The sequence below is a fragment of the Photinus pyralis genome, unplaced genomic scaffold (assembly GCF_008802855.1).
Source record: "Photinus pyralis isolate 1611_PpyrPB1 unplaced genomic scaffold, Ppyr1.3 Ppyr1.4_LG2, whole genome shotgun sequence".
In the NCBI taxonomy this organism is placed as follows: domain Eukaryota; kingdom Metazoa; phylum Arthropoda; class Insecta; order Coleoptera; family Lampyridae; genus Photinus; species Photinus pyralis.
In genome coordinates, this window is record NW_022170403.1 from 5,235,148 (window position 1) to 5,243,620 (window position 8,473).

Below are 8,473 nucleotides of genomic sequence, written 5' to 3' on the forward strand. Positions count from 1 at the left end.
CTTTAAGGCTGGGATTGCCTGAAAAGAGAAGTACCCATAGTAAAGGACAAAGTTTTTTTCGTTAGAATGTGCTGGTACCTAATAATGAATAGCGTAAATACAGCAGTTTTCTATACAAATATTTAAATCATTATACTCTCTTTAAGTGGGCCCTAAACAACACAGAGGGAGCTTTAAAAAAAATGCAATTTGATTTGCATATCCACACGACAAGAAGATACAAAACACAAACGCAAGGTCGTTCACGGCTCCTTACAGACTGCTAGGTTAACAAAATTATAATTAGCGCTCTACCACACATAACTTGAGGAGAATAATGAACCGCTTGTAACGTAACCTATGAAGTAAAAATCGCGTAATTATTGGCATGGGGGACTTTCAAAATTAAAATTGGTTCACAAGTGGCGACAGGGGCTTTTTGTTTGGAAGGGCCCTCAGTAAAACTCTTGATTGTGCGGTAAAACACCGACATTTCAAAGAAAACACCTTTGGATTTGGAAATTCAATTCTTTTTCATTGTTACCATTGAATAAAGAGGTTTTTATTCAATGTCATTACGAAGTGTGTTTGTTATACTTGATAACGATCCTAGTGCCTATTCAAATAACAGGTAACGAAGACTTTGTAACTAACGAAATGTTATTACAGTAGAGACGCGTTTTGACTTTTAGGACTTGGAAAAAGTTCAACCATATTTTCGTTTTTTTGTATTTTTCTCTGAAACGGTAGGGAAATTTCGAATTAGAACAAGCAAAAGCTTTTATGGAGAATGCATTTTTGTCAAAAAGTATAGTAAGTTTTTCTTCTTGTAAAGTCAATCCGGGGACATACGGTATAACAATTTTTTTAAAATTTTTTTGCCGTTTATACCTAAATATACATTTGTTCCCCATGTCTTACATTCGAGGGATGGTCTTTTGTAAATTAGTTTTTTACTGAAGTTAATAGTTGTTTACAAAGATATTTAATAATAAATGACACATTATTATGGCCCCTTTTTTCCCTCTACAAGATGCTACTTTTAAATTTGAAGTTTGACGTTTCGTCTCCGGTTAACTTCATCAACTTTGTTTCTTATGGAAGTAATTTTTACTTTTTGTGTCATTTGATAGAGAATTTTTTTCTGATTTCAAAAATGTACACATCAATTTTTTTAATGCTTGTAAAATACCTTTTTTGCCTTTGTCTTATGTAACGTACGTAAGTAGTTTCTTGCGTTTTTACGAATTAACGTTATTTCTTATTAAAAATAGATGATGTTACCATCTAGGGTAACTTTGTCAAATGTAAACTACCTCTACCTATCTCTTACAGTTCCCGAGATCCCCATGGTGGCCTTTGAATTTGAATCACCCTGTATGGGTCAATTATTACACATTACACTAAACTGACTAAACTAATACTAATATGTAATAGGTACTATCATTGAATAAAGATCGTTATTCAATGGAACTATTGAAGTTCAAAAAATTTAATTTGCAACAAGGTATGGATTATAAATTACGGTATTTTAATCTGCAATCAGCAAAGATAAAGAATAGGGAAGACGGTCAAACAAATCGCATTACAAATAAACACCCACACAAGGTCGCATCTTGCCAGACATCAACAACAATATACAACAGCCCTTTGTTCTAAAAATTACGTAAAATTTTGATATTTGTTGTAAAGGAATGTTACCTATCCCCATTTCTATTATTTATTTCATAAAACGATAGGTAGAGGAGGTACCTTTTGCAATGAATAGGAAAGAGAAACCAAATAAATTTCGAAGCAAGTAGTTGACAAAATAAAAATAACCAGTGAACGATCTTTTTCTTGCTGTCAGCAAATTCTATTACACGCACGCTCGTTCAACCTTGAAAGAGAATCGCTAAATGATTTAGCATAGGCAACTTACATAGCCTGCTAGTTTTTTTTTGCTCGTAAATTTTTGGTCTTTTATTATCCCCATTACACAGTACTAGTAATAGCCTAGTTAAAAAGTAAGAACAACTCCATCGCAAGATAAAAGCGCTTACCTATTTCATATCTTTATCGTATTTTTTACTGATTTCATAAAACTCTTGGTGGCACCCTCTGTGAGAAAGAAGCTACACTGTTGACCGCGATATTAGTCACAGCTGCGTAGTTTATTTCCATTTCTCCAGTTTACATGCCCATTTTTCAGAACTTCATTCACCACTTTTTTTATGAAAACTTTTGAGCTTCACATGAATTGCCAAAATATAGATAAGTATTCACGCTACCGATCCCATACACTCGTATTGCTTAAAATGCTCCCTAATTTTTGCAATTAATTCCTAAACTATGAACTCTTTTGACGCATGTTTTCTGGATTTTTTAAACATATATTAATGGACAAAATATCAGTTTATATTGTATGGAAACTATGCTCTGTACATCTATCTACCTAATGCATATTTTTCCGATCATATACACCCCTTGCTTATGGAATGGTGAATGAAGTTCAGAGGCAATGCACGCCCCATTGAATTACATGTGCATCACCAGTTGCCTATACTCTCTAAATCCAAACCTTAAAATACTTTAGAAATAAATGTGGCGTTTGTTTTTTCGGCCATTGGCATAATATGGAACCGACTTGGTAAATTTCTAAGGGCAAGAAAAGTAATTAATGGAACATGCCATACTAAGTAAATTGTCAAACACAAGAAGGTTATTTTCATACTATATATCGCATGCAGTAGGATGTAATATCATAAATTAATTGCTCACTCTTTGATTGCTCTCATTGCGAACTTATTACATTTCACATATCTCGTTGAGAAACAAATGAAGGATTAAACAGCAATGCCGACTTACTGCATAGATAGTAAAGCCATTACGTTTTACAATGACCCAGTCTCAGTCTTGGATTTTGCGTGTTTCTACTGTATTCGAATTTACCGCTCATGATTTAGTAAGTTTTTGTTTTCGGAAAATGAAGCCAGATCTTATACATATTTTACTCGTAGCAATGTAGCATCATATAATGCTGAGTATACAGGGTGGTGCCTAGCGCGACGCAGCATAAGGATTTCAATGGTAATTCCTTTATAGTCAATTACTAGCTCCCCTAATTATTTTAGAGCAAAAGTCTAAACAGGATTTTTTCGGAGAAAAAAATACTGCATCTGTTCATACTATTGCTCATAATTTTCCGTTTTTCAAAACCGTAGAAATCGACAAAATAAAAAGGTTCATTTTACAATAAATCAGATATGCCTTGGAATTAACTAAAAAAACAGCGATAACTTTTCATTATTTGCCTTTGATGTATACTAAATTTATACTTTTTATAAATTAGTTAATCATCAAAATGTTTATCATGTATTTAACTGAAGAGAAAGAGGAATAATGTTAAAGTTGTTTTATGCCCGCCAAGTAATAACGATTTCAAGCAGTACCACAGTAGACAGAATGGTGAGCAAGTTTCAAAGAACAGGAACAGTGTTAAATCCCTGCAAGTGCAATAATGTTCAAAATGTCCGTCAAAACCATAAGGAAAACGACAATATATATTCATCGTTTCAGGCTTCGGCTGCAGCAGCGGAAAATCCGAATATATGTTTAAGAGCAATTCTTCCTCAAATCAATTTCTTTTTCTTCGATTATGTACTCTGGTTCCGGAAAATAATACAAAATAGTATCTGATGCAGATGCAGCATTACAATCTCTAAAAAAAACATTACCTCAATACCTCATAGACGCTGTTTCTTGCGTCGCGTCGGATAGTTGTAACAGAATTAAATATGAAAATTGTTCGACGTCAAACAACGATAACTTAGATGCGATGCGCTTGTAGTTTATTAAAAGATTCCAAAGCATCACTGATTTATACAAATGTAATTTTTTATTTTGTGGTTTTCTACGGGTTTGAAAAACAGAAAATTATAAGTAATCGTATGAACAGATGCAGTATTTTTTTCTCTAAAAAAACGTATTTAGACTTTTGCTCTGAAATAATTAGGGGAACTAATAATTGGTGAGTAACAAACAGTCAAGGAGACTGATGCAAATTGGTCGATTTGGGGAATTTGAAGTGAAAGTAGTTTGTTGTTCTATGGTGAAAGTCAAGCCGCATGAAACGTCTCTAGACTAAGGGTGTTATTTACTGCCGTCATTTTTTAAATTGCAGTGAAGAAGAAATACTAGACGGTCTTAAGGATGAGAATGTTGTAATAATAGAAGTGTAAGGCATGAGTGCTAGAGGAAGACTGGTTTATTTGTTGCGTGTACACTGGTACTACAATACATGCATACATGTCAGGTTGCCTATACTACAAATGTGATTGCTGTGAAAAGGATTAAGAGGAAAGTCAGTGGAAATCTTGTAGACACTCCTAACATTATACTTACGTTCAATTCTACCGTATTACCTACGAAAATAGATGCAGCTTTCTATGTTTTAAGAGTGAGGCCGTATATCCCTCCACCCATAGCATTATATTATGCTCCACCGATGCGCTGTTACAGAAATTTGGACATACTACTGTAAAGTGTCAGAGTCCTCAAGTATGTGTATGTGGAAAACCGCCGCTGTATAAACTGTAAAGGAAATCACCCTGCAAACTCCAGGTCATGTGAAATGTACCTATAAACAAGAGCTGCAAATTCAAGAAATCAAAGTTACACGGAGGGTAACTTACCCGGAAGCAAGACGATTGGTAGTACCGTAACGACCAATAATTTGTATGCTAATGTTGCTATGCACAATGGTGGCTCGACACAACAAAACATTATCCCGTCTCAGGTACAGTTGGTGGCTGAAATCAGAAAGATTATTAGGGAAGAAATGAAGGAACTTACCTCAGAGATGATCGCACACGTGAAACAGTCTCTATCGCGGCCTGCTGACGATAGAGTAGAATTTTGTCTTCCGGTACCCATAGATGACGAATCTCTGTCGCGAGGGAGTAGAATTTCGTCTTCCGATACCCATGGATGCCGAATCCAGGGGTGCAAAACGCAAACCCTCTCTGACGTCATCCGCGACCTCAAGCATTGAGTCCGTAGATGAAGGGCCTAGAAGAGGCAAAAAGCGGTAAAAAGAAAAAGGGGTGGCCCAAGGGTAAACCCCGAGGGCCTGGGTTACCATCTAGTAAGTGATAGAATCTGTGATAAAACCTATGATATTTTTTGATCGATGTCTGTATTTATTTATTTACTTAATTGTTTAGTATCGTTGCTCAATGTCGTGTATTTGTATTTGTCCCCATATACACTAAATGTTATTTATTTTATACCGCTGTGCATCGCTCTCCAAGAGACTCACCTAAAACCTAGAAGCAAATTTTCCATGAACGGTTTTGAGATCATACGGAAAGACTTTCGATCACCAGGAAGGGCCTGCGGTGGAGTGGCTATTGCCATAAGGAGAGGCACTCCATACAAGCGAATTAGAATCGACACAGATTACCAGATTGTGGCTGTAAAACTCGATCTTAACAACAGCTTTACGCTTTGCAACGTATATCTTCCAAACACAAATTATGACGTAGTAGAAATAGGAAGAATTATCGACCAGCTTCCAGCACCGTTCATTTTTGTCGGAGACTTTAACTCTCACCACTCGCGGTAAAGAGCTCTTGGAACTGCTAGAAAGCAAAGATCTCAGTATCTTAAACGAGAACGCATCGACTTTCTTTGACGTCCGATCGGGCACTTTCGACTCGATCGACTTGTCTATATGCACGCCGACCATGCACACCTACCTCAAATGGGAGGTGGAGAGCGATCTTTTCAACAGCGACCACTATCCAATCGTTATCACGATCGGAGGTGGAAACTTTCCCATTAGGACAGTGTCTAAGTTCAAGCTATGGCAAGCTGATTGGAAAGCTTTCTCTGAAAAACTCGTTCCTCCCGACGAGGGAAACCCAAATGTAAAATCACTTACCGACTCCATCTTGAAAGCGGCGGAAGAATGCATCCCAAGATCGAGGTCCTGTGTCATCAAACGCAGGGTTCCGTGGTGGACACCTGAAATAAAACAAAAAATAAATGTTAAAAAACAGGCCTTGAGGCAATTTAAACGTCGTCCTAGTAACGAAAACTTGGTCGAGTTTAAAAAGAAGAGAGCAGTGTCGACGAGCGATTCTCAATGCCCAAAGAACGTCTTGGCAGCGTTACGTGTCTACTATCACACCGGACGCTACATCGAATGAGGTATGGGGGAAGATCGGGGCCATATCTGGTCGATCTCGTCTCGTACCAGGCATCCCAATTTCCTTCGCGGTACTGACGACACGATATTGGAGAATCCGCAAGATGGTATCCACAATGAGATGCTTCGTCATTGCACCGATGACCTGAAAAGGATCATATTAAAATATTATAACGTTTGCTGGCAAACACATACTTACCCCCGGGAATGGAAAAAGGCCATTGTGGTCCCGATTCCGAAGCCGGGAAAGGACCCACTCTTCTCGAAGAACTACCGCCCAATCAGCCTGACGTCGTGTTTGGGAAAGCTGCTCGAAAAAATGGTTAACGTGCGACTCCAGTTTTACTTGGAGAGTAGCGGAGTGCTGGTACCATATCAGGCCGGGTTTCGCAAGGAGCGATCGACGACTGACCATCTTGTCGGGCTCGGCGATAATATCCTGCGGGCATTCGACGAGCGCAAACACCTGGTAGCAACTCTCTTCGACATTAGAGGCGCGTACGACATGACCTGGCGACACGGAATTATAGAAAAGATGCACAAATACGATCTACGTGGAAACTTACCCAAATTTGTCCGGTCGTTCCTCGAGGGACGAAGTTTTACCGTTAGGATTGGCGACGTTTACTCCAAAGAACGCGTCTTGGAGAACGGTGTCCCGCAGGGTTCGACGTTGAATTGTTCGCTTTTCGCAATAGCGATAAACGAGATTACACGAGGTGTCACGCACGAGATCGATAAACGCCTGTACGTGGACGACCTAATGATAGCTTGCGCGAATGAAACTGTCGGTGGTGCGACGCGCAAACTCCAAGACGCGATCGACTCCATATCTACGAACACGAAGGAAGTGGGTTTCGAGCTGTCAGAAGAAAAAACTAAGGCATTACATTTTTGTCGGCTTCGCAGGCCACACTACGATCCTGTACTATACCTGAATGGCCGAATGATAGTTGTGCCCCAGGAGGTCAGATTTTTAGGTCTGGTTTTCGATAGCGAGCTGAGGTGGAAACGACATGTCGAAGGGCTGGTAACGTCTTGTCGAAAATTGTTAAACATTATCAGAGTACTCGCACATCACAAGTGGGGAGCCGATCCAAAAACGCTTCTTGACGTTTATAAGGCTCTGATACTTTCAAAGCTCGACTACGGCTGTAACGTCCACTCCACCTGTAGTAAAACTCAGCTCAAGGAACTTGATGAAGTTCAGAATCTCGCGATTCGATACTCACTTGGAGCTTTTCCAACAAGTCCGACTGATGCCCTCCCTCCACGTCGAGGCAAACGTTCACCCGCTGGCTCTGCGAAGAAAGCAGATCATCACTCAGTATTGTCTGAACATATCGCTGCAGGAAAACCATCCAAACCACCAAATACTTACAGATAGAACAAGAACTGCGCGATTAAGAGCATGTAGACCGTTAGGCATACGATCTGGAGAGGTATAGGTATTGGATGAACTGGGATTGGGCGAGACTGATTTCGCAGACTCGACGAAAAGATCAAGACGGTCGATTGTGATGAGTCAGTTGATGGAGAAATGGAGGGAAGCGTGGACGGAGACGGAAACTAGGCTTAGAAGGGTCAAACCAAGCCCAGGTCCGCTGTTCCACATGAAGGTGGGACGATATAACCATACCAAACTATACAGGCTGAGGATAGGGCACACTGCTCTCACACATGGATACTTGCTGAAAGGTGAGAATGCTCCAGTATGTGAGAGATGTAATGTAGCATTGACGGTGGAACATATACTCTGTACTTGCGTGAAGTTTGATGTTCAGCGTGCCACCTTTAAGATTAACAGGAACTGGGCCGAAAATTTTAAGGGAAGGGAAGAGTGTGAGAGGACAATTACCTACCTGCGGTGCATTGGAATGCTTGATAAACTATAGATGATCGTCAAAAATAAAAATAATGAAAATGGTGGTAATGGTGAGGATAGTAATAATATTGAATGTCTTGTTAAAATTTTAATATCTATATTATGGTTGTTTTGTATATTGATGTGATCTGGTTTAATTGTTTGTTGTGCATATTTACTATAAAGTTCAATTTAAAAATTAGTTTTCTGCAAACTATAGGCTAATGGCCGCAGTAGCCGACGCCTCAGGTGGGGTTATAGGGGAGTCCCACACTATTCCGGGTTCCCAGCCGGAGTGTGCGTAATGCATTTTCCCACCTGTCCAAAAAAAAAATTGGCTATAAAGAAATTACCATTGAAATCCCTATGCTGCGTTGCCCTAGGCACCACCCGGTATAATGTATGATCTAAGGCCTCTAAGGGCAACATATCGCAAGGCG

General features: G+C 39.3%; 2 long non-coding RNA genes across 4 annotated transcripts; both read right to left on the bottom strand.

The window, feature by feature from the left end:
* Positions 1 to 4,543: 4,543 nt before the first annotated feature.
* LOC116162725 lies at positions 4,544 to 5,391 on the bottom strand. The gene is made up of 3 exons (XR_004143593.1): positions 4,813 to 5,391; positions 4,653 to 4,769; positions 4,544 to 4,597 (listed from the first exon to the last, which is right to left on the bottom strand). It is a non-coding gene; the product is annotated as an uncharacterized LOC116162725 (long non-coding RNA).
* A 428-nt stretch (positions 5,392 to 5,819) lies between these two features.
* On the bottom strand, positions 5,820 to 7,422 carry LOC116162726. 3 transcript variants are annotated; one of them, XR_004143594.1, is made up of 4 exons: positions 7,104 to 7,422; positions 6,736 to 7,031; positions 6,369 to 6,679; positions 5,820 to 6,314 (listed from the first exon to the last, which is right to left on the bottom strand). It is a non-coding gene; the product is annotated as an uncharacterized LOC116162726 (long non-coding RNA). The 3 variants fall into 3 exon arrangements; XR_004143596.1 differs by having other exon boundaries at positions 6,365 to 6,679; XR_004143595.1 differs by having other exon boundaries at positions 6,736 to 7,047.
* Between the last annotated feature and the right edge of the window lie 1,051 nt (positions 7,423 to 8,473).